This window comes from Cyprinus carpio, chromosome B3 (genome assembly GCF_018340385.1).
Source record: "Cyprinus carpio isolate SPL01 chromosome B3, ASM1834038v1, whole genome shotgun sequence".
Taxonomy (NCBI): Eukaryota; Metazoa; Chordata; class Actinopteri; order Cypriniformes; family Cyprinidae; genus Cyprinus; species Cyprinus carpio.
Window position 1 is genome coordinate 24,860,281 of NC_056599.1, and position 26,857 is coordinate 24,887,137.

Consider the following 26,857-nt stretch of genomic DNA (forward strand, 5'->3'; position numbering starts at 1 on the left):
TGTGATTTGTCTGGAGCCCACTGTCGATTTGTGAGGACTGACATGGGACATGCCACCTCTGTAAAATACCCGAAACAAAGAGCGTTTCTTCACAACTGGCTAATTCTCTGTGTTATTTCCCATGCCACAGCAAAAATTGACTGACTTTTTGGGCTGGGATGTACCCCAAGGCCTTCTTATGTCAGGGAAGCTTTCCTTTAATGCTAGAGGACTGTTGACACATGAACAGTCCACAAGGACATGTTTTAAAAGCGTGTCCTGAATGAGCTCGCTTTGAATGGCAGCGTGCTACATTTGAGGAGAGAAAATGGAGGTCGGAGTTGGTCCTAGAATCATTACTGTTCTTTTAGCGGCTCTCTTCAGAGACCTCTCTTAAACCTGTTAGTGACACTTCAAGCTCGATTCTTGAATCAACTTTGAAAGCACCAGATTTAGCATATTCTCTTGTTCTTTGTGAATTGAAAATCAACAGCGTTATGGAAGCCGGCGCCTCTTTCTGCGGTCTCCTTCGCTACTGACGTGCCTCAGTCACACCGCAGGACTGCAGTTGTGAATCAATACGATTCCTTAACCTGTCACACTCCCAGCATTGTCACAATACCAGTTTTATGAGGGTGATTTAGGCGTGGGCTGAGTCAATCAATCACAGCGAGGGGGCCGTGCTAAATGATTATTTGATGTGGTGAAGGATGACGATGCAGGGAGATTGCTATGCCGGCTCCATACCTCAGCAGTAAGAAGGCGGGAGACACTGAGAATGAGCGTAGTCGAGACAAAGGGCAGGTGTGTGGCTTCCAGTTGGCGCCTGGGGTCTAGGCCCGTACTAAAACCCATTTCACCCAAAAGTTTAAATTATGTATTTATTTACTTACTTTTATGTTTTCTTGCAGTAGGTACACTCTCAGAAAAAAAAATCCAAACATTGCACCCTTGAAGGGACGTGTTCGCACTTATTTACTCCTAAAGGCTTCATAGAAGTACCTTAAGGGTACATATTACTATTCTAAGGTATTAATACGCACCTTTTAGGGGTAGATAAAATACAAAGTTGGCCCCTTTTTTGTTTGACAGTTTACAGGTCTTTTTATTTTCTTCACGAAAACTGTACCTTTTAAATATAGCTTATATAGTCTTGGGAAAACACATGATAGCTTTGGGTGAGCAACAGATTGAAATTTAAGTTGTTATGTACTGACAATCCCCAGAGAGCTGTTCTCATATGCAAATGAATCAAAACAGAGTCAGGTTAAGTGATACATTTGTGAATTGGATGAACTGGTACATTGAAAACATCGGACTCAAAGGGGTGATTTAACATTTACAAATGTGATATCTTATCTTATGAACACGCCAATAAGAGCTAGGAGTGGATTGTAAGATTTTCAGTGAATATTGGCTTTTCAAAACCGAAATTTCAATCTGTTCATCACACAAAACGCAAAATCATAATTTTACAGAAGGCTCGGATGTAATCTTTAAGTCATATGGTTCACTTGAATTCATTTCGAAGCTCAAATGCTCCAGTTCCCATTTATTATTTTTATTGCATGGAAAAGAGAGGCAAGCACATTCTATAAAATATCTCCTTTTGTGCTCCACAGAAGAACGAAAGTCAAACAGGTTTGAAATGACATGAAGGTGAGTAAATGATAAGCGTATTTTTATTCTTGGGTGAACTATCCCTTTAAAGGCACAGGTTTCTCCACGTCTGTTCTTCTGTAGTGTAATAGATGTGGTGAGGAGCTTGAAGATTATCGGATTGTAAATACTCCTCAAAGCGGCAGGGTGGAGAGAGGAGGGTGGAGGCGCTCCCCGCAGCCTCGGCCCAGACAATGCAGTCAATTAAAATGAGATTGTGTGTGTGAGCGGAACGCACTGCAGAGAGAGAGTGTGTGTCGGTAATGCAGTGGGGGAGAGTGCATGAGCATTACGTGCCTGGCTCAGATCAGTTAAGTGATATTTGGGGGATTCTCCATCATGGCAGGCAGGCAGGCAGGCCAGCGGGCTGATGGCTTCAGCAGTTGGAGCGGGCTAAATTGAAGTGTCAGGTGGCAGAATTGTATTTTATTTTCTAATATGCTCGGCTGTTAGCTGTGGAAATGTTTTTTAAGGGCGGATGCGTACAAAAGGGATTGAAACCGGCACAGCCGTCTTATCGTGTAAGAAGGTATTTCTCAAATTTACGGCAGAGATCGTCCGCCCCATCCCCACGACACTTAAAGGGTTGCTGATGATTAATTAGGGGGAATCGGAAAGGCCACGCTTTTATTGAAGGTTTTAAAAACGTAACACTGTCATAAGAGGCATGAATGATTTTATTTCCTTCGTTTCCATTATACAGCCAAGCTAGCACAGGAACCGTGTTTTTTTTCTTCCCCTCATGCATTAAATGAAAAATTGCTTTCATCCTGCAGATATCAATAATGTGATGCCGGGGTCTACTAGAACAGCTATTAGATTACATTAGTGGAAACTGTGGTACAAAAGCCATGTTTACCATTAAACCGTAAAAGATGGGGGAAACTCTTGCGTTAATACTTAAAGCAATCCCTTTATTGCCTATTTACCTTTAATTGTGCTTGAGAGGAAGGAGAGAAATGAGCAGAGGGGCTGAAAGAGGTGGAGAGATGGCATAAGAGGGTAGTTAAGTACTGTATCATTTGCAAATAACATTAAATCCAGGGCTGACAGAATTTTTCCATTTTTGTAATGGAGGGTCTGAGAGCGCAGAATTGTTTTTACGTTGACCCTGGCCAATTGTTTGGTAATGTTGGGCTGTCAGCCACGCTTCTTGACACCTTGACATCATCTGCACGCTTTTAGCCGGGAAATGAGTCAGTGTGAAGCACAGAGGGAGGCGGGTGGTGTTCATAAAAAAAAAAAAAAAAAAAACAAGACCGTCATCAGCAAATTGGGAAGCAAGTTCCTTTCTTTTCTTCAGCCAGCCGTCCTCCCTGCTTGCCCACCCCCTGGTGCCCCCAACCCCAAGGAAAAAAAAAGAAAAGTCCAAGTGGCTTGCTCTGATAAGTAGGTTAAGCTCCTATCTGTTAATTAGGCTATTCCAGATGTGACTAATTTACCAGCCATGGGCATACAATATGCTAAACAGCAGGGAATTAAAGCAATGGAGAGGGACGCTTCCCATGTGCATTCTCTCTGATAGGACAAGTCATTTCAAAGCTCCAAAACCAACACAAGTTGCTATTTTAATCATTGCTCACCCTATCTGTTCCCACATAAAAGTGTCTGCTTGAAATTAAAACATTAAAGGAAATTCAGATAATTGTCATTATCTGTAAAGTCGAAATCCTTGCTGTCTGAAAATGCAAATTCGATTATTATTCAATTATCACACTCTGAAGATGAGATACTGTACATGTTTGGGTTTGTATATATGTGGACGGATGGACATCCTGCTGGAACATGAGCAGGTCCGTGTCCTGTTTCGTGCGTCAAAACCTGTGTAATTTTTTCAGGCCCCAGCAGATGCTGCCAAAGTGCATTGTTTGTAGAGCCAGGGAGGAGTCGAGCATATGCCGGTGTTCTGCACTCGTTTTTCATCCTTGTGATTAGATTATCAGTTAAAAGGATCAAGCAAATGAAATGATTAATTAGAGATGTTGAGATCAAGACGGTATTGTAGGTAGGTCAATGACATATATGAGTGTCCATGATAAAGAAAAGAAAAAATCTGGTTTATGACAAGTTCTTAGAAATATGTAGTCCTTGCATTCATGTTTGTTTTGTGCAGTTAAAAAAAAAAAAAAAAAAAAAAAACTTTTATACATTTTAAAGAAAAGTTTAAATTTAAAAACATAACTTCCTTGAACCTTGAATACATGGAAGTATGCACAGTTTTCATTACTTTCATTACTTTTTATCCTTTTTACATTTTTTTTTTTTTTTTTTTGCTAATATCAGCCATTTTTACATAAAATCATAATATCTGATGTTTTCTTTCATTTTGTGGGAGCACATAATGTTTTACGACTTGGTTTAACCATGCATTGTCAAATTAGGGTCTTCTCTATCATATACTTAGTTTACTATTTATAATGTTATTATTAAAATATATTAATATTATTACAATATCATTTTTTTAAAGAAATAATAATACATTATTATATCAAACTTATGTCTTTCTTTTGAAGAATTTCTTTCTTTAAATATGTTTTCTTATTTGTGATATCAATATTTTACTTTATTTCCAAAATATTTTACTTAATTTTAATTCATAAAGAAAAAACATGTTAAGCATAGAAGAGGTGCATTCAAGTCACTTTATATACTGTATGAACTGCATTTTTGATTGTATTTTTGAATCAATTCATATACACTGCCTGTCCAAAAAAAATCATCTTGGAATATGCCCGTGCCATCAGGGAAGAAAAAAATAATTGATGAAATAACTTGGTCATTCAGTATATTCAGGTAGTCCGCTGACCTCATTCTTTGGGCACATAACATAATCATCCATGCAGTAATTATCCAAGGGGAGGATCTTAAATATTTGTTTAGTTAAATCCAGGTAGTGACTTTTTTTTTTTTTTGGACGGGCAGTGTATAACAAATCAATAAAGAAGATAGAAATGCTAGTTATGGTGCATTCAAGGTATACTTGAATCACTTCATGTGTTCACTGTAAACCAAACCATGACATGTCCCGATTATTCTGCACAGAAGAACTTTGGATGCCCCCGGCCTAGTGTAGCGCTCCTGAGGGCCGTCTCTCTGATTCTTCTGAATGAGGCGTATTAATTGCAGGCATCACGTCTGTACTGTACAACACTAAGCACTATGCTACTACATGCGGAAGAAGCATTTGCATGTTTCCTGGCACATACAAAGCATCTTACGGCAGCAAATCTCGACTCCTTTCATTTGAAGCCCGACTCCACAGTCGTCTGATAGAAGTGGGTTAACGTGATCCCTTCGGTCATATTGCAGTTGCTTGGAAGAAGAAAGTCCCAGAGTGCCTCACATAATCTGTTTTTCCCTGACTCTCGCTCTCTCTCTCTTCGCTCAATCATATATCTCCTGCATCCTTTCCTTAATTAATGCATCACAGAAATACATGAATAAGCAGCTTGCTGGTAATAAGTGTCCCTCTGTACAGCACAGATCTCATTTCTTTGGGGTTCCTTTTTAAAAGAGTTCTACTGATCTTGGCTGTTAGACGGTCTGGCCTATTATGGAGATGTGTGAATGGCCAGCAGGCATGTCTTACTGGAATTCCAGAGTGTGTAATTCTGCTGTAGTCTCAGAACTTGCCAAGCAATCACTCCAGTGAAATTGATAAGATTTAATTTATTTATATGAAGCATTCTGGATTTTTTCTTTTTTTGAGCATACAGTATGATTCAAAGAATTACTGGAATATAGGCTTAAATCTTGTCTATCATTTCCCAGTAATTTAAATATTGCTAAGCTTAGGGTGACCATACATCCTCTTTTTCCCCAGATATGTTCTGGCCGGGATTTCAAAGTTGCCTAAATGTCCAGGTTTCGGCTTTGTTTTCCTATTGATGTGCTGTCTACAGTCCTCATACTGCACATTATATGTATTTGTGATTGTAATGTATTGACTGTTGTCTGTAGATCCCGCCTCCTCGCATGCCACGATTGGTCGATTATACAATGTCAGCACACTATTGGTCAAACTACTTTTTTAGACATTACCTTAAGCAGGTATGAAATTAAAGAAAGCCAAAATCCGGTCATTATAGGCAATTTAGAAATCCCAGCCTGGACATGTCCAGGAAAAAGAGGACATATAGTCACCCTAGCTATGCTGTTGCTAAGGTGTTTGGAGTGTTTTAGCACATTTCTAAATTAGTTAAAATGTTAATAGGGTGTTTTGGTTGGTTGGTTACTGTCTTACCTTCTTTAGAGAAATAAGAAAGGTTTGCTATCATTTTTCAAAGCAGATAGATAGATAGATAGATAGATAGATAGATAGATAGATAGATAGATAGATAGATACTGTATGTACAAAAAAAATGATAGCATACTATCATTTTTCAAAGCAGATAGATAGATAGATAGATAGATAGATAGATAGATAGATAGATAGATAGATACTGTATGTACAAAAAAAATGATAGCATACCTTTCTTCATTCATGTTCTTAGCATAATTTACTGGATGATACAGGTGCAAGTCATTGTAGTGATGATTGCCTTAGTAATAAAATAACAAAACCCCCTCCAAAACCACAAAAAAACTCTCTTTCTTTTCTTTTCGCTACTTTTTAACAGCTGTTAATCATGTTTTATATTGTTAAATGTTGATCAAATCTGTGCAAAAGAGTTTCAACTGATGAAAGAAGACTGTGTTGACATTATTCAAGGATAAAATATGAAAAGATTTCGAGGACACAGCACAATCGGCAAAAACGTAACTCTATATACTCGATATTTGTTGAACTTTCATTTTGTTGCTAGGTTTGTTGGGATCAGTGGCGGAGCAGTTGGGTCAAGTGAATCTGGAGTCTCGGGGACTTGGCGAGTTTATTAATGTCTCTAGGCACAACCTCCTGACCCTGTCAAATCAAATCTTCTGTGTGCTGATCCACATCCTCAGAAAGAACGGCCTCAGATGATAGATTTTGAGTGAACTGCAACCCCTTCAAAATGACATGTACCAAAGTGCTCTCATTGCTCAAAAGCCAGTTAACCCCCATCGCCTTTTTGACACAAAAGCAAGAGACCTAGAGTGCCATTGTGTTTTTGTCCACTTTCCACTATATAAAAGCCATTTGTTTATAAAACACATTAGCCCACATTCTCAGATTGTGTCCACAGGCGAAACAGCCCGTGTTTTTTATTACAGTGAATCGGGTCCCTCAGCTTTCGGCTCTTTTGGCCACTGTATGGCTTGGAGGACCGTAGTTTTTGCTTTGTATTCAGCTGGGCTTTTTTTTTTTTTTTCAGTGTGTGATGAACCCTACTCAACAGTGTGTTAACTGAAATGGGAAGTGACAGATTCACTAAGGGATAATCTTCCTGCCAAAGAAACAGATATTACCTCTTGCTTGCACATTACAGTATGGCCCAGCAGGTAGAACTGTGAGACCCCTAACAATACACCAGTTTTTATTGATTTTTGTCAAAATAATTTGACCGAAATGTGCTTCTGTGTTATTAAATAATGCAAGTCAGTTTAGTATTTGCGCTTTTTGTCTAGTGTTATGCTGTCGGGAATACCTCGCAAACTCGCAAAACATAAATATACACTGTATTTGCTCCTCAAGGCTGCATTTAATTGAAATACTGCAAAATGCAACATTTATTATTTTTGACCCTGTAGCACAAAACCAGTCTTAAGCCGCTGGGGTATATTTGTAGGAATAGCTATATACTGTATAGGTCAAAATTATTATATTTTTTTTTTTGTGAAAAATATTTTTGGTATTTTGTGTAGATATTGTTTTATGTGGATATTTTTTGTATTTTTTATTGTGTATATATCAAATCTTAATTTTTGATCAGTAATATGCATTGCTAAGAACTTAATTTGGACAACATTAAAGGTGATTTTCTCAGTATTTCAATTTTTTGGAACCCTCAGATTCCAGATTTTCAAATAGTTATATCTCAGCCCAATATTGTCCTGTCATAACAAACCATACATTAACAGAAAGCTTATTTATTCAGCTGTATAAATCTCAATTTGATCAAAAATGATCAAATGATCTTTTGTCTTGTTCTGTGGTCCAGGGTCACATAAAAATTCAGTAAAAAAAGTAATATTGTGAAATGTTATCACATTTAAAATAACTTATTTCTCTTTAAATATATTTTAAAATTATTCTGTAATTTTGTAAGCAGTCATTTGTTCTGAAAGCTTAATTCTGAAGACCCGTTACTCCAGTTTTCAATCTCACATGATCCTTCAGAAATTGTTTTTATTTTTAATTTGTTCTGTAATTTTGTTTGTGAAGACCCGTTACTCCAGTTTTCAATCTTTTCCCCTTTTTTGGGGGGGTTGGGGTGGGGGTTCCTGAAAGCTTAATTCTGAAGACCCGTTACTCCAGTTTTCAATCTCACATGATCCTTCAGAAATTGTATTTATATAAGTTTTTAATTATTTTTTTTTTTATAGATTCTTACTACTATTTGTGTGTACATACAAGGATGTATTTAGCGTAATGATTGTGAAGGAGATAAGGAAAATGTGGTTTTAGAGGGTTATACTGAGGTAGGACTAGATGAAGGAGCTTGTGTGATGCTCTGTGAGGTATGAGGAACCAGGGGTGGGCGTAATGAAGAGGGGGAGGGGCCAGGCCATTAAATAAAGTGTTCAATGCTGGCTTTAATTAAATGGTGACTGTGATCTGAGTGGAGCGGGAGATTGGATTGTATGACATATCTCTAGCCTCTGCTGAGAGCTCACATCAGCTGTGTCAAAGATATCAGGAACGTTGCATAAAGTCAATTACAGCTCCAACAGTGAACAGATAGAAGAGGAGAAAAACACTCCCAAATGCTGTCATTTGAGAGCGTTTTCAGACACGTTTATGACAAACTACATCGAAGGGGGTTTTGGGAGCAACGCAGGTGGACGTTGAGTAATTTGGACATCGTCAGGTTGATGGTGACCCAGAGGAAGCCTTGTGATTGGGAGCTGAGATTAGTACAGTATAGAGGCAGGTATTGTTTGCGTAGTGCTCGCCGCAATAGATTGAAAGGTACTTCAGGTGCTCTAGGTCACAACTTCACCCTCAAATTATTTCAACGAGGACTTGAGGAGCCCTTCAGCACTGTGGCTGCTGCTCCCGAGGCCCTCTCGAGTCTGAACTCAATGAGGCAGCGGGGAATTCACAATATGCTCATATAATCAGCGCAATTAAAACGGCTACACTTTGGCATGAGATAATGCTGAGGAAATCCTCTTTGTGTGCGTCTGCCATTTTGTCGGTACAGTCTGTTCAGACCAGTGGTCTGTTGAATATTGCCTCAGCGAGAGGGATGTTAGATGTCGATTTCCTCTGGGAAAGTGCTTAAAATGTATGAGCCGAGCTCTGGCCGTTGTTTATTTTGTTTGTCACTGAATTACTTGATATGGTTGTCACAAATATGAATGTCACGGAAGCGGATAAACAGCTTTTCAGGATCGGATCGAAAATTGTGATTAAACTTCAAAAAAATAAGCCATTTTTTATTTAATTTTTTCAGATATTTTTCACCGCAGATGAAAAAATGCAGGTCATACATCTAAGTTTTGACAGTATAATTGATTTTCTATTGATGTAGTACCCAGCTGCTCTTAGCCTTAATTCTATCACAGAATTTAATGACAGAAAATAAAAGCGAGGGGATCTCTGTAAGCCCAGTGAGATGAAAAAGAGCAGACGGGAGGACGAGAGAACCATCAGCCATTGCCCAGAGCTGTCCTTGTGAAACAACACTTATGGATGGTCTTTTCCCTCTGCTTAATCTACAAATATTTCATGAATATTGATGGGATCTGGACATGTTTTCCAGCATTGTTTTTTTTTTTTCTCCAAACTAGCTAATTCCCAAGCTCCCGTCTGGCTTTGCTTGTTATCAGGCTATGCAGTGTACATAAAGGCGCATTTAACCTGCGATTAATCTCAGGCACTCCAGCGCTGAGCATTTGTAATGTGATAGAAAGTTCTGGATGAGCTTCAAGCCAGGTTTGGATAAAGGCCTCCGCATGCGCCGCGGCTGAATGAGACAATCATTTTCAATGGGCTCCCATTGCTCGCTTTTGCTCTCCGAGCCCCCTCCTTCCCCACGTGGAGCGGCGAGGATTCAGTGGAATGAATGTTTGTTGATTTCCCTCTGAAATAAAGAAGTAGATTAGTTTGAATTGGTGGGGAATGAGGTGAGGAGGCTAGGTGGCTCGCTATCGCCCGAGCCCATTTCCCATTTCCTGTGTGTGCGCGCTGGAGGTGTGAGAGAGAGGGCAATGGTAATTACCGTCTGTTTCTCTGGCGCAGTTATGCCACTGATACACATCCACGCTCCCATTATCCCGCAGATCAGCCAAGCAGTTTATGTTTGCGTTCGGAGAGTATCAGATTCCAGATCTGGCCCAAGATGTTACAGAGAGCGAGAGAGGGATGTCACATCTCAACCTCCCTCTCATACTTTGTATGAGTTTCTACTCCATCTTGTTCATGGTGCCTTCCTTTTTTTTTTTCAAAACGTCGAATAATGAATTTGATAACAAAGGGAAATGTGGCAGCCTTCGCCGGCCTGACTGAAGTGCTTAATTAGCTGATTACAACGAGCCAGGATTGGCCTCTCACCGCTCACATTCGGTCTGCGATTTCACATGACGATCCCCTTGCCACATCCAACTGACTGTTCATAGCCCCCCTGCGGTGGTCGCTTTCTGAGCCAAAATGTGAAATGACGGTGGCACATTCAGCCATTGAAATGAGGAGCCCCAGTCTGGATTAAACCAATCTGCACGCAAGACAATAAACCTGAGTGTGGTGGGATTGCTCTTAGTGCACTTCGAAATAACTCTTTGAATATGCTAAGGATAGGTCCAATTGGACAGCTGGTTGACTAGCTTTTAAAAAATGAACTGATGTTAAAGATCACATACTGAGCATTAAACAGTGGATTTGGTTGAACATCGTCATAATCATAATAATAAATGTATTATTATTATTATTATTATTATTATTGTTGTTGTTGTTTATTATAGGGACCAATTCTCATTATTAACTAGTTGCTTATTAGCATGATTATTACTAGCATATTGGCTGTACTTATAAAGCACATATTCTGCATGATCATATTATTTATCCCTAATCCTACCCAATACCTGAACTTAACAACTACCTTAGTACACAGTAATTAGAAGTTAATAATAGTTCATTAATATTGATAATTGGACCTTAAAATAAAGGCAACATTATTATTATTATTATTATTATTACTACTACTACTACAGAAACAAATAATATAAACATTGCGCATAATTTTATGCAGAGTAAAATGCTAAATTGATTAATGTGTCTTTAATCAGTTCATCAGTTAATAAATTGGATATCATGATTGTTAATAATAAGATTATTATTAGCAGTAACAATTGGCTGCTTAATGACTCACCCATTTTTTAAATGTTATAACACCGCTTCTACAGCAATTTACATGTAAATTGAAATTGGTTATTGTGCTTAACTGCTTTTTGATATATATTTATTTATTTAGTGTGTGTATGTGCTACAAGTTTTTTGTTTTTACGATACCATTTTAAGTAACTTTTAAAACCCCTCTTAGTGTTCCTATCTTGCATGACTTTCTTCTGTGGAATACATTTGAAATTTAATTTGAATTTTAAAAAATATATATTTTTGTCCATATAAATGAGAGTCAAAGGTGTTTTTGTGTACCCCAACATTCTTCAAAATATCTTTATATTTTAATAATAGTTTTTCACATCCGTAAAATAAAGTGATCATAAGAGTAACATTTGCGAAGCCACTGTCTCAACGGCCATCGCACTGGCGGAGATGGCACGGTTGCACGCGGGAGCGAAATAAGCCTTTCCTCTGCATCAGCTTTTTCGCTCTCGCAGACTGTAACACAAAACTACATTTAGAGCATCAGATTTTGTGGGGCCGATGTGCAGCCTCAATAATTGATGAGCTTGGCTGAGTGTGGAGGTTTGGAGACTCGCTTCGCTTTACTGCAGCACCAGAAAAAAGAGAGAGGTGAAAGTGTTAGATATTCTCTCACATGGTGTAGGTTGTTATGCTGTACCACCCACACTTTAGAGCAAGTGAGCTGTGAAATGTATTCATTGTAACATGGAAAATGGAGGCAAGGAATTGCCTGTAATGTCTGACAGCAAGGGCAGCCAGCCAACATCACCTGCATTATTTCACTTGTGTGTGTGTGTGTGTGTGTGTGTGTTGTAGGGTGGAAAGTGGAGGTAAGGAGTTGGATGTAGAGAGAGAGAGAGAGAGTGCATGTGAGTGCGTGTTTTCCTCTCTTTTTTATATATATTATTATAGGTTTGGGAAATAGGCAGCAATTTCATTACGATGTGATTTGGGAAGAAATTGCCCACCATTGAGTGACCCCACCACAGAGGATCAAATGGGAAGTCAGCTCAAATAAAGTTAATAGTGCATTAACTAAAGGCAGCATTGCTGAGCCCCTAAGCAGTGTTCCTCATCCAGCGCCTGCCCCTCTCCTTCCTCCTCCTCTTCCTTCTGCCCCCACTTTTTAGCTCCTCATTTGTCTTTTATCCTCTCCTCTCTTCCCTCTGTGAAACCGCAAGGCAGCTACTGTATATTTGTACCTCCAAGGCGAGGCGGCATGGTAAAAAAAGTGGATTGGCTGCAATGTATAGGAATGAGGCACGCAAACCAATGGAGTGTGCTGTTGGCCCCTCCCATCTGCATATCTCCGCTCCTCCGCAGCTTGCGAGAAAGCAGCCTGATGAATAACACAGAGGGGACTTGTCTCTGGGATTATTAATTTCCCATCTCTCTCTCTCTCTCTCTCTCTCTCTCTCTGTCTCTCTCTGTCTCCCCTCCCTGTCTCTCTCTCCTTTCCCTTCCCTCGTTCTTTCTCTGTGTGCTTACCCCTTGCGTGTGGCTTTTTTTTTGCTGTTTCTTGCCTTGCTGTTTGAAATGATCCTTTTCCATTCAGTGTGAGAGTGCATGAGTGTTGCTTCATGGAGCTGTGCGGCCACTGTTAACACTGCCTGGTAGCTATTCTTCCACACAAGAGCTCTCACATCACGAGGGGGTGAGTTGGTATCTATTAAAATCAATATAGTGTCGTGAGACCAGGGGCTAAGGCAGTTGGTGGTGGTGGGAGGGGGGTTGGTTTTCTAATGAAATTTTCAATCTGAGTATGCCTGCATCTACACCTGACCTACAAAGGAAAGGGAATTTCTCGCTGAGGACTCCAGCTGAGCACCGGTGCGCGGTCGGACGCTCGTATTTGTGTGTGTGAGTGTGTGTATTAATGTCAGAGAACGCCTGGGTCTCATAGTGTGATCAGTCAGCTAACAGAGCAGCGAGTTGCTTTTGTTGCTAAACACCAGGCGTGCTTTTATCAGAGCTAATGGGGATGTGTGTGAGAGACCTTGATTTTGCTGGGGGAATGGCAATGGGATGGAAATGCGAGCTAATGATGGGTAATTGAAATAGCGGGGAATTATAGTTTGTTTTGTTGATATTCTCTCCCTCGCAAGCTTTCGCTCTCCCTCTCTGAACCTTTGTTGGAATATCGATGACTCTTTCAGACTGCAAAAATGATAATGATTATAATGAATTCTGCATCGGAAAGTACTTATGAGAGCAATAACAACTAACAATTGAACTTAACGCACTTTACGTGACACACTTGGGCAGTGACTTGACTCGCACATGAATGAATTGATGTTCGGTATGGATGTGTTTGATTAAGTGTGTGGATTTACGGCAGAAGGAGGTAAAAATGTAACTTCTGACGCAGCATTTGGTGTCTACCACATGGCTGTGTTTTGATTGGTTGTTAGTGTGGGGCAACATTTGTGGGAGGAGTTTTTATTTACATTTTTTGGACTGTAATTGTTCTTATTAACTTTAAAAAAGATCTTTTAACTGTATTTGATGAAATGTGTGAAATTGCATAGTTGTGCAGTATTAGAAGTTAAAACTATCATTCAGCTCTGACATCATGGCTGTGTTTAGACTGGCTGTTTGGAGGGGCTTGGAGTGTACTTGCTAGTTGTATTATTTTTATTTTTGTATTTTTATTAATATTATAATATGGTTTTCATTGACATGTAAGTTGAAATGGCTATATTTCATTGGCTGTTTGTGTGTAATATCAGCTGTGGAAGGAGTTTGGAGTGAATTTGCTCGTTTTGAATGAAATAAACAAATGTTTTTGTAAAATGTTGTAAAAAGCAAACACATGTCCCAAAAATGTAAAGTAAAACTTGTACACTCATTTCCAATCAAAAGAGTCATGTGTAGACCCTGAATGATATTTTTACACTTTTGCAAACATATCCTATACAAATACTTTGTGATTCCACATATTTATTGAAATGCAAGTTACAATGTTTGCTAAAATTATTCAATGCGAGGAATCACATATTTGTACAGTACAGGTAAAAAATATTGCTTCCAATATATCATTAAATAACTTTTAATTGGCTGTTCACATGAAACATCATTTGTGGGAGGCCTTTACTGATATGTCACTTTATGTATTGTAAAACATTATTTTTTTTTTTTTTTTTTTTTTTTTTAATATGTTTTTTGTAAGAGCTCATTTTCAGATTAAAATGAAGTTAAAAGATTTTCCCCCCACTTTTTGTGTGTGGTTTAATCTCCCGCACTGTAGTGCACATTGTCTCCCCCCCATCTTCCTAAAGAAAACATGATCCTCTGCATAAGCTGACATGTCTTTTTATACCCTCATTACATTGTTTTCAGTAGCTTTGTTCAGTCGAAAATGATTTTGGAAGAAATAACAATGGCAGGAAAAAAGCAAAAAGAGCGAGCAAACGAGGAAGAAGGAGAGAGAGAGAGAGAATACCCCACATTCTGTTTATGTAATTTAGTGAGTCATAACGTGGGTGCATGAGGCATTATGCAAGTTCTGGTTGTGCTTTGAAAAATTGGTTATCTCCACAGCACCTACAAGGCACACAGATGGATGCGCCTCAGTTGTGGTGCGCCTGAGCCCTGGCAGTGCGGGGAGCCCTTCTGGAGGAGGACAGGCCTCTTTTTCTCGAGCCGTCAGAGCTTTGGATTGGTAAATCCTGTGGGCTTGACCGAATAGAGGAAGTGCAGAGCTACATGAGGGTGAATAATCATAGTGTGCAGGAGAGGGGATTTCGCAGGGCACTGCATATGCCTTGTGCCTACAATTCACCCCGCCGCTCATTAGATGCTGAATACATCATGCAGATTTCTGCCAGTCCTCTCATTTCAAATGCAGCTCCTCTTGACAGAAATTAGAAAAGAGAATATATAATCAAAGTGATGCTTTTGTGCATGCGCGTGTGCCATGTTTTCATGGTTTTTTTTCTTTTAAAATTGATTCACATTAAAAATAAATCTAAGTATTAATTTTAAATAAATATATTTAATATAAGTCAACAAATAAAAAAAGATGCTGAAAATAAAACATAAAACTGATTATTCCCCATGACTTAACAAAGATCCAGACTGTTCAAATATACGTTGACTATAAAATATCCCCAGGCGCAATGATTATACGCTCCATTGTTCAGTATGAAGCATATAATCACAGTATTATTCTCAAATAAATATGTTTAATGTAATGCAGCACTAATTCATGAATTATTGAATTATTTCTAAAAATAAAACAAGTGCCCATTTTGCGTATCTAAAAAAAAGATGTTGAAAATAAAACATAAAACTGATTATTCCCCATGTACGTTGGATGTAAAATATCCCTGGGCTGCAATGATTATATGTGACCCTGGAGCACAAAACCAGTCTTAAGTCGCTGGGGTGTATTTGTAGCAATAGCCAAAAATACATTGTATGGGTCAAAATGATTGATTTTTCTTTTATGCCAAAAATCATTAGGATATTAACTAAAGATCATGTTCAATTAAGATATTTTGTAAATTTCCTACTGTTAATATATTAAAACTTAATTTTTGATTAGTAGTATGCATAGCTAAGAACTTCATTTTGACAACTTTAAAGGTGATTTTCTCAATATTTAGATTTTTTGCACCCTCAGATTCCAGATTTTCAAATAGTTGTATCTCGGCCAAATATTGTACTATTCTAACAAACCATATATCAATGGAAAGCTGATGTATTGAGCTTTCAGATGTTGCATAAATCTCAATTTGTAAAAATTGACCCTTATGACTGGTTTTGTGGTCCAGGGTCACATATGTTTCATCGTTTGGAAAATGCATGGCCCCTAAGTGTGAGAATGAAGTATAGAGTTAGATCGCTCCCTCTTTTATTTCCCTTGGAAGCTGACAAAGGGTTGCTGCGTACTCTGTTATCGTCAGTGGGAGTTAAGTGCTGTGTGTTGAGCACAATCGGAACGTGTTTATTGCGGCAATTATGTAACTGGTTATAGTCTTAGCCTGTCCTGTGCTGCCGAGGCCTTGCGGCGCACATTACGCTAGTTGCTAGCATTGCTGTTTCGCTTGCGGCAGGGCAAAGGTAGGGGAGGAGGGTGTCGGGGAAGCCTTACACCGGGCATACAGTGTTTGCTATCGTTTGTGGAGTGGAAATAGAAACGTAGCATTCCGCCGCACGCTGGTGTGTCATACTCGTATTGAAATGATAATGGAGCACATGCCGATGTAACATAGGCTCTGCTCTCAACCCCACAGGGAGTTGAAGGAGAATACCACGGTCGATAGTTCTGCACAACAAAACAAAACAAAAACTGCTCTCCTGGCGATATGTATAAATGCTGCCTCCTTATTGCTAACAAGACACCACGTCCTAGGCAAAGGAGCCATTAAAGAAAACAGTGGCTGTTATTAAGTCAATGACTGAGCGAAGCACGCTGGGGGTGATAAAATGATCATATTAATACCTTGAACTCTCGCGTTTGCTAAATGGGGCAAGTGTATATTGCTTTGTAAACATTTCCACATCAATAGTATGGTGCCACAACAAAAGATAAACCCCAGGTTGAACAAGGAGATAAAGCGACTGTTTCACAAGATTAAATAGAAAGTGATGCCAGCTTGGCAGCCAGGCCGTGTTTTGCATGGATTATTTATAATGGGTGCAAAAAATAAATAAAAAATGCAAATCATACAATTACAAGCCGTAAAGCCAAGTATTAAAATAAGAGAGCAGAATTAAGGCCTTCAGCTGATGTGATGAAAATAAATGAATTTAAATCTAACATTTGCATTTTGGCAAAAAATAGTCAGACCTGGAAGACTATTCTATAATGAGAATATAATTTTTTCATTTAGAACTTTTGTTTGTGTTCTGCATGAGCTTTTTAACGGGTATCTGTGTTTTTAATCTGCATCCTTAAAGCAAGAATGTTGTTTTTTTTATCTACACAGGCAGCTTTTGTAATATATGACATGGAGAAAATGAGCTCATAAAGAGTCATGAAATTTCTCCTACATGGAATTGTGTGTTGTTTGTAGATCTGTGTTGTAAAGAAGGCCTCCATAATCCATTTACTTCAATTTGTAAACACACAAATGACACTGTACACCAGCGCAGATGTTATGAACCCAACAAAAATCTTCTAATACCTTGTATATCTAATCTTATTCAAATTAGAAAGCATGTCTGTGCCTTGGTTTTGTAGCGAAAAAGCATGAAACAGAAAGAAGCATTTGACAAATGCGTTATTTTTGAATAAGTAGTGCACAAATGGCTTTTTTTGCGTTTAAATTGGTTATTATTAAGTAGATGTTCAATATCAAATGTACTTTGTCAGATTTTGCACACACAATATTGGATCATTATTTTTATGTTAAATATACATTGAACAATGTTTGTGTTTTGTCCTTGCTAGGTTCACTTTGCACGTACTGTGCTTGAGTGTATTCCAAAGAATAGAAGTCTGTGGCTAATCCTCTGGTTTGTACATACTGTCGGCTTTGATCGGGGAAAAAATGAAGATGCCGTGTGGGTGTGCAAGATTAGGCTTATCTTCAATTGCATTGTATATAGGAATATCTGCGGTGACATTGACAGAATGGGACGCTTCTCCCTTTAAAACAAGCCAAAGGAATTTGCAGGTTGAAACAGTGGAGGTGCCCAGGCTGCAGTTTGTTTGTGGTGGCGTGCTTATGCATGATAGCCCCAGCTCAGGACAACAGCGGGATGAATAAAACACTCAGATTGTTCACAGCCATTGTCCCGCTGCGGGTTGCTCTTTGTCCTGAAGATACCTTCGCTTAGCTCTCCACATCATGTTCTTACTTCCCCGTCACAGCAGCTCTGTCCTTCTAGGATGCTTGAGATGCCAGAGTGTCTAATGGCCCCTGCCAAGATGCCTCCAAAGACAACCACTTTTGAGATGGGGATGCACATGTCACAGTGAATCTAATTCATTCTGTTGTGTAAACGGCAGTTTTTTGTCTCCTGACATGTGTTGACATGTTTCCTATTGCTAAGAGATATCAACATGTTTTTAAGGGATGCACCGATGATATATTCATACTAAACTGGGGTTTTAGTTTGTCAGTATCAGTCAATATTGGATATTCAATTGTGCATGCCCTGTTTTTTAGTAATGATATTTTTTCCATCATCTACATTTTTTGTTTGTTTGTTTTTTTGTTATTGTTTTTTGTAATTATATAGAATTGTAATATTGGCCATTTATTGTGTATTGGCCATATTATTGTTAAATAATAACAATAATGAACTAAAACTAAAACAAAATCATTAAAAAAAATTAAGTAATTTAAATAAAGATTAAATAAAATAGAAAAAAAAAATAATAAACTTAAACTCATGGCCATGACAACCTAACTGAGATAATTAACTTGAAGTTGAATTGTTAAAATGACTAAATTACGAAACTAGAGCTGAAAGAAAAATTTATTTTAAGCTATAAAAATCAAAATTAGCTATAAAAGTACAGAATTACTAAATAAAAAAAAAGCTAATTCAAAATATTAATCAAAAATATTATAGTATATAACTAATACTAGAATATCTATGACAATAATATATTAAATATTCCTGCAATCTTTTTTTAAGAGGCTATAGTCTTTACATAGGTCAAAGTGATGCACCATGACTTTATACTTGCTAGCTGGCTGCATCAGCAATAGGGAGACCAAGAAAAAAAATCTGTGAAGTGCAGGATGAGTAGCCCATATTTATTTGGTCTGTTTTCTTGGAAGAAATATACTATAAAATTAAAATAAGTACATATGTTAAAAGTGTGTTTTTTAGGAGTATACTAGAACATAGTTGGCTTCATAGTAGCTCATATTCTTGGACTAAAAGTCAAAAAGCTCCAGTACAAATCACATAATAGTAAACAAGTCCATAATGACATGTTTTGCTACAGCTGGTCTCCATAAAAGCATTGAGGTTGACACACAAGCCCCTGCGTCAATCATTACAGATATTTTCCTCAGTGGCCGAGTTGACTTCTCACTCTACCTCCAGCCTGTGTGATTGATGTCGGGCAAGGTTAGCGGAAAAAGAGTGCACTGTGTTCTTTGACCGACAGTGGGCCGCTGTCCTCTTTCTATCTCTCCCTGCATCCCCCCCCTCTATTTCTTTCAGGAAAGGCCTGCTTCAGGACTGCCACAATTTTTCAGCTCCAGCCCCGAGCACCTCTGCCCCCAGACTTAGCCCAGCTGCTGTGGACCACAGACACACTAATTGGCCCTGATTTAGTCTGCTCTAAGTGCACTCTGCTGTGTGTGCTGTGTGGGGCTGCCATGTCGGTCCACTCCTTTCCTACTGGCTCTTTAGGCCATTACCTAAATGAAGTGCTGCCACTGGAAGTTGGTGAGCACATGCTAACGGTGAGGTATTGATTTGTGGGTTATTTCAAGTGATAATATCTCTGTCTTTAATCCAGAAAAGAGAAAAATATCTCAGGAGAGTTGTTTTTTATAATACACTTGAATGATTTACAAGTTACTGATATATTTGGTGATGATACATTTGGTTTTCATAAGGTTCGTAAGTATGGCGACACTCCATAAGTAAAGGAAATAAGCAAATACACAAATATGAATGAATAGTCAAATCACATTAATTTTAATTGTATAGTGCTTTTCACAATACTCATTTCAAAGCAGCTTTTCAGAAAATCATCATGCTAATGTTTATATATATATATATATATATATATATATATATATGTGTGTGTGTGTGTGTGTATAACATTTATTTATTTATGTTATATAGTTAGATAATATACATTTTGCAATGGTGTAAACAATAATGCTATATACTGTAGTATATTTGTTTGTGTGTGTTTTTGTATGGTGTTTATTTATTTTTTTTGTATATTGTACGTAGTTGCATATACTGTACTTATAAATACTTTATATATACTTTATATAGAGAGCTGCACAGTAATATACATTTTGGGAATATATAAACAATCACATAGTTAAGATTTGTTGTATTGTATGTATGATTTTACACTAGTTTTATTTTTTTTAAAGTTGGATATATATATGCAGTAATGCAGCAGTGCAGTAATATTATTTACATTTTGCAAAAAAGTACACACCCACACAGCCAAGATTTGCAATATACTGTAGTATATAATAGCCTCAAGGCTTTTACACAGTTTTTATATATATAAGTCTTATTCAGTGATGGACAAACATGCTGAACTGAAGCCAAGTCATTTATGGCATCGCATTTGGGAGATGCCAAGGCCTAAATCAATTTAACTTCACAGCTAGCGGGGCACGGATAGAAATATGGACATTCGTGCGGCTACGCCCTGCCAGTCCTCAGAATTAAAACCATTAATCTGTACACAGGTGACTGTTTTAGCACGCTAGCACACCAGATTCAGCAGGGAACGAGGTATTCGCTTAAAGAAGGCCAACAGCGTTGAAACAAACAAGTTTTCCCTTCGCAAATCCTGTAAGGAGACGCGATGGAAGCTCAAGTTTCTCAAATTGAATACACAACGGATGTACGTTTTCTCAAAGTGCACTCTGAAATGCACAGGGTCCGGCAGTAGTCCGTCAGCCAGTTCAGAGTGGCGAAATGACTTGGGTTTGCCGAGCACATTATTGTGTATTTGACAGTTCTTGACAGTTCAATTTTAGCCCTGTGTGCGGCTGACATTATTCTATCAGGGCCCTCCATAATCTGAGGCTGTAATACTCCGGATGCGGCAAATGCTTATTTCCAAGACCTCTGCGGCAGGGGCTGGCCTGCGCCATCACTCATATCTCAATTACCTAATCTAATGCATCTCAGTGGGCTGCTGCCCTGCCCAAGCTTCATTTACTGTAAGTGCTAGAAGCTCCTCTGCAATTGTTATGTGCGCCAACACCAACCTGCGCCGTCTGGGGGAGAGTGAGCTCAATCAGAGAGGGGCAGGGAAACACACGAGAAGCAGGGAGTGGGAGACGGAGGTGGAGAGCGAGAAAGACTCGGGGAGATAAAACGAGTTGGTGGGGGGAAAAAGACAAAGAGAGAACAGCGAGCACTTCTCTGTAAGAGGGTGTCATGCATTGGCGGGCGGAGAGGAGAGCGCTGTAGAATAGATGAGTATTAGCAGCTACACGCATGCTGTTATAGGAACAGGAAGCAGAGCTCCTCTCCAATAGCGCTCGCCTCCACATTTTTGGGAGATTGTAGCTGGGAACTTTATAGCTGACTCATTTAGAATACACTTGAGAGATTCTACTCATAATTCATTTGATATTAGCATGTTGCTAAGCTAAATGTGCTTTACTCGAATAAGCATAAAATATGCTCCTCACAGCTGTATATGGGGTATTATAAATATAGATATTATTTAACATAAATACTGAGCTAGTCACAATGCATTCTTCTCTGCAAAGGATGTGATGCTATCTTAGAATTCATCTAAAATGAGGTATCTTAGAAGGTAGCATGATTAAGTTACAGTACATGCACGACCATTCAAAAGTTTGGGGTTGGTAAGAATTTTTTATGTTTTTGAAACTATCTTATTCTCAACAAGGCTGCATTTATTTGGTGAAACAGTAATATTGTGAAATATTATGGTGAAACAGTAATATCGTGAAATATTATTACAATATAGAATAACTGTTTTCTATTTTAATGTTTTTTATTCTAAATTGTAATAATATTTCACAATATTGCAATATTCAGCACTATTACACCAGTCTTTAGTTTAACGTGGTGCTTCATTATCATATGCTGATTTTTTCCTTAGAAACATGAATAAAACCCATTTCATAGAATTTTTTTTATATCAATCAATCAATCAATCAATCTGTCCCCAAACTTTTACACATTAATTCTAAAAAGCATTAGAGGCCACATTGGAAATATGGCTATTTTAACATAATTAATTGATAGTAATATTTAAGATTTCATAATATTAAAGATTTGGCACTATTTCTAGTCCACAAATCAAATAGAAGTAAATGTGTGGAGTTCACGTTCCTCAAGTGTCATTAAAGCAAAAAATAATAAGAAATTCTGAAATGTGTGCTATTTTTTAAAATCAGTTTTTCCCCTTAAATTGTTATGCAGACTATATCATTTGTATAATTAGAAGCTAGTGCTTTCAGACTTTTGGACCTCACTGTGTGTGCTCAGCCTTGTGAAAACGAATGGCCCAAGTGTCTGCATGGTTTTTCTAGAGTGTGAACAATGAATGAGAACAGCAGGAATCTGGAGATATGTCACCCAAACCAGCCTCTCCGGCAAGACCACGGGCAAAAGAAGCCTCTTCTCCTCCCCGATCTTTCCATGACAGCTGGAGAGGGATTGGTCCACAGACTGATTTACTGTAGTGAGGATGAAATTCACATACTAAGCCGGCTTTTAAATCATTTTTAAAACTGTCAAGTGAAATGCTTTCCAGTAACACTGGTGAGCTAATATATTAGCGTTGCCTTGGAAACGCAGGGAAAGAAATTGTTTGATGTATCCTCGGAGGGTTTAAATGAGGGTAGGATGGCAGCGCGGCGAAAGTTGCTCGCCGCTTGTTTTCGTATTCCGTTCCAGTTAATTGTCTTGGATGGCTAGTAATTAATCAATGCGTTTTTGTCAGGTCGCCACGCATGCTCTAGAGATCTGTCAATAAGTCACGTCAGACTCATCAGATATATCAGTGACACACTAGAATCACCACGACAATTAAAACTGCAATTAGCGCAGGCTTGGCGGTCCCACAGCAGCACACTCACGCGCATGTGCTAAGTGTGTGCGTGTCTATGCGTATGCAGATCATCGGCGAGTTTAAGCAGAGAGGTGTGCACTGAGAACTCTGCCGCTAATATGTTTCGTCAGGAAGGCGAGTGTGGGTGATAGAGTGGCCATGTTTATGTCTGTATTCCCCTGTGAAGGAGCGCGGTTCCCACTTCCCTGTCTGTCTATTACGCAGTGCAAAGGTTGGCCTGTCAGCTCTGTCTGTCACCCCCACTCTGCGTCAGGAAAACGTGCCAAGGGCCAAGTCTCTCACACACATTCACGCTTACACATCCCTCCCGTTTGCCCAGTGACCTGTGCTTTTCCTGGTGTGTGTTACAGAGCCCATGCAGTGCTTGGATCAGCTGACACAAAGCTCCTAAAGCCACGGCTTTCCTGCTCAACCACCGCAGAGCAAATCCGCAGATCTACCTGAGCTCTTACGATGCACCGCTCCTGCCTGTAAAAGCTGTCATCATTAACTCACCCTTGTTCCATACCTGTATGACATTTATTTTCTGTGGAATGCAGAAGGAGATGTTTTGAAGAATGTAGTGCTTGTTGCTTTTACAATTAATGGGGTCCGGAGGTTTTAAAATTGCTAAAAGTATTATAAAAAGGTCAGTGTGGATATTTTGGGCCTTGTGGATTCACGCGATGAGGAAAACACACTTTAAGATCTCTTTGGTGTTTGTGACAGTTCATGCGAGAAGTACTGATGCAGAAATCTGTGAATGAATCATTCATTTCAGTTGAATCTTATCAGTGAATCATTTGTGTAATAACAACTGGGCTGATTGATTGATTCAAGATTTCAGACTTTATCTGGTTGCTTGTGTTTGGCTTCATGAGATCATCAGTGAACAATGACTTAAATTTGGGTTTATTCCTCATCCAAGGTTACTAAATGAATTCAAAAGACTTAAATAGTAATATAGCATGTGAATTCAGTATGTCATCTGCCCTGACGAAAGACTATAAATGAATTCAGAAGCGCATTATAGAATCTGAACTAATGTTATAATACATTCATGATGTGTTTGCAATCCTTTTTAAGGCAGCACATTCTTCAGAATTTTTGTGTTCAAAGAAAGAAAGTCATACAGGTTGGTAATGACTTGACGACAGGGTGAGTAAATAATGACAAAATGTTCATTTTTGGGTGAACTACCCTTTTAAGAGGACCACATTTCCTAGCAGCCTCTTGTTTGGGGAAGATGGGAGGGGGCTTATGATCATGGGCTCAGCTCAGCTATGAGAAAACACCTGATAGGAGGAGAGAAAGAGCCACATATATTGAGAGAGAGAGAGCAAGCAGCAATGCTTCTTTTGTGTTCTGGTAAAGCAGACGGCCCTGGGGGCTTTGCGGGGAGCCACAGCGAGGCTGGAAATGCGCACGGCAGTTTATGACACTTCACAGGAACCGTCGGATGTGTGATAGGAGATGCTGATGGGTGGAAGCCCCCGATAACCCTGTGTAAACCCTTGGGCTTCCACCAGTCATACCTTTAATTTACAGTGATAACTTTTCACCGCACCTCTTAACCTCACATTCCCACAGTGCTGTGCTAACGTTGCACAGCAATAGCGGCGCACCGGGGAGAGAACTAAAACGTATGTGTGGCCTGTTTAACTGTTGACATATGCGCTCAAAGTTGTGCAGGCCTCCCGAGCGGACGTGACGGCGCATGGATGATGCTGAAATACGACCTTTTGACTTTGAGCGGCTGGCGTTTGCGGCGAAAACGGTGATGAAAATAATTTGATGGAACTGTTTTCGTAAAGTAATTTGGGCCATTTGACGCCATAACAGATGGGCCATATTCAGAGACGTCGCATACTCTGCTAAAATTAATAGCACAACTTTTACTGCAGCTGACACTAATGTTTTTATGCTGGCTTTTGGAGTATTTTATGTCACTAGTCGAAACTAATAGCTCGGGTTACTACACAGTGTAAACATTTATAATGGCAATTTTAAGACATCTGGCAATAATGGGATGTATCTTGTTAGATGGCGAGGCTTGTCAACACGGTGAACGTAATTATGACAGATGCCAGTTCTCCTAGATCACTCATGAAGACACATGTGAGCGCACGCACGTGATGCCAAACCTCCATTCTGCGCTCGCACAGAGAATCACTGGGCTGCTTAACAAGCCATTGAATTAATTGTTTGTAACTAGTGTAAATATTTTCAAACTGTGCAAAAGCATGAAATTGGCCAATATAGGGAAAATGAAATGCAATTAATCCACAGCTCCCATAATACAGATAAGGACAGATAAATCTTGCACATGAAATGGCATGTAATTAAATTGCGCTGGTTTAAAGGCTTTGCATTTTTACTGAAACAGAATGAGGATGTAGAGATGAGTTAGAATGGTTGACTAGTTACAGTATCTACTGGTCGACTAGCTTATTCAAATTTTTGTTTTAGATTGAATATTTTTGGTCTTTAAAGCAGAGGACGTAAGAGACATACATTAAGTGAGATAATCTGGCAAACTTTTTTTTTTTTTTGTATGGACTATGACAGTTTTTGGCTGACTGTATGGACTATGACAGTTTTTGTGCGAATTTTTTTTTTTATTTTATTAGGCTCTGTGCTCTGATTCAGTATTTATTCATATTTTATTTATTTCTAAATGAGAAAAGCTTTTATTTATTTGCTTAAAATGAGGGGAATAATATAAAATAATATTATAATTACTAATAATATAATTCAAACAGACATGTTTGACCTTTTTTCAATGTCTCGTGTGATAAGTTGCTTTTTTCAGTTTTTTTTACTTCTTTTTTTTTCAGTTTTGAATACCTTTTACAAACACATCTTAAGACTGCTGCATTCTTTTGTTGTGCTTTGTCTAGCTGTTTTTAATGACAAGAACTATGATTCCTAAAAAATTATGAGGCCCAGGATAAAATGTTTAAGGTGGGCCATCTTTCCACCATGCTCAACTTTTTCCTACCCCAAAGAAATGCATATAATCATAAATCATGTCAACCATGCAGGTTTGTTAAGTAAATGTGTAGTATAAAATATATGTGTATCTCAGACATTCTGTTTGAGTTGTTTAAGTCATATTTGATGATATCACATCCGGCTTAGGTCATCACTGACATGCTTCCAACTGCATGTGCTTTAATAGTCATGATTAAAGAAAGCGATGGGAGATGGAGCTCGTTTGCCGGCCTTCCCGGAGGGCTGTGAGTTCGGTGCTGGCAGAGACGTCTGTGTGTCCTGGCCTGCTCCTGCAGCTCTCTGTGTGTGTCCATCTGTGTGTGATTAGTTCTGCTCTTAGTGTACCTGTGCACTCGCTCCAGAAATCATTAGGTCTGGTCATACCTCTCCTAGCTACGCTTCACAACATCTGTCATGACACAATCATCAGAGACCCTGCAACATCTGCCAGAGACTTAGCCTTTGTTTCCTCACACACACACACACACACACACACACACACACACACACACACACACACACACACACACACACACACCATTTCTTCATTTGTTGTTACTTCCTCTTTTGTCATTTTTCTTCTTTTCTCAAATTTTTTATTGAAAAGATCCTTGATTAGGAAGTATTAATGTCCTACCCCCTTACTCTCCATTGATCCACAGATAATATACGGCTCCTGCTATCGGAGGAAGAATTTTTCAGCTGGCCTGAAAGCTGAGGATGATTTCAATACAGTGATCTTAAATGAGAGCGGAAAAATGGAGGATTTAAAATATAAAGTGTGGTCCAAAATATAAAATCTGGGATTTATTTAGGTTACATTTAATTTTAAGATACATTTGTTACAGTGTAATTATGCATTTAAGTAAGTACATGTAGCCTACTTACTATATGGTTAGGGTTAGGGTTAGGATTAGGGTTTGGCTTGGGGTTACTTGCCTGTAATTATGCTTAATTTCTTGTTGTTTTTATAATAGACAAAAAACTAACCTTTTTATCTCTAGAATAAATTAATAATAAAAACAACTTATGATAATAATATAGTTGTACTGAAAAAAAAAAAAAACATTTAA

At 38.6% G+C, this 26,857-nt stretch overlaps 1 protein-coding gene across 6 annotated transcripts in view; it reads left to right on the forward strand.

Annotated features, from left to right (window-relative positions):
* The window catches only part of LOC109054554 (RNA binding protein fox-1 homolog 1-like), a 257,712-nt gene that overhangs the window by 174,986 nt on the left and 55,869 nt on the right, over window positions 1–26,857 (forward strand). The window contains exon 1 of one of the 6 annotated variants that reach the window (XM_042720378.1): window positions 12,444–12,740. The exons of the other annotated variants lie outside the window; for them this stretch is intronic. The gene's annotated coding sequence lies outside the window, so the exon portion shown is untranslated. Of the gene's footprint in view, window positions 1–12,443; window positions 12,741–26,857 lie in introns of those variants that run through there. 6 annotated transcript variants of the gene reach the window in all.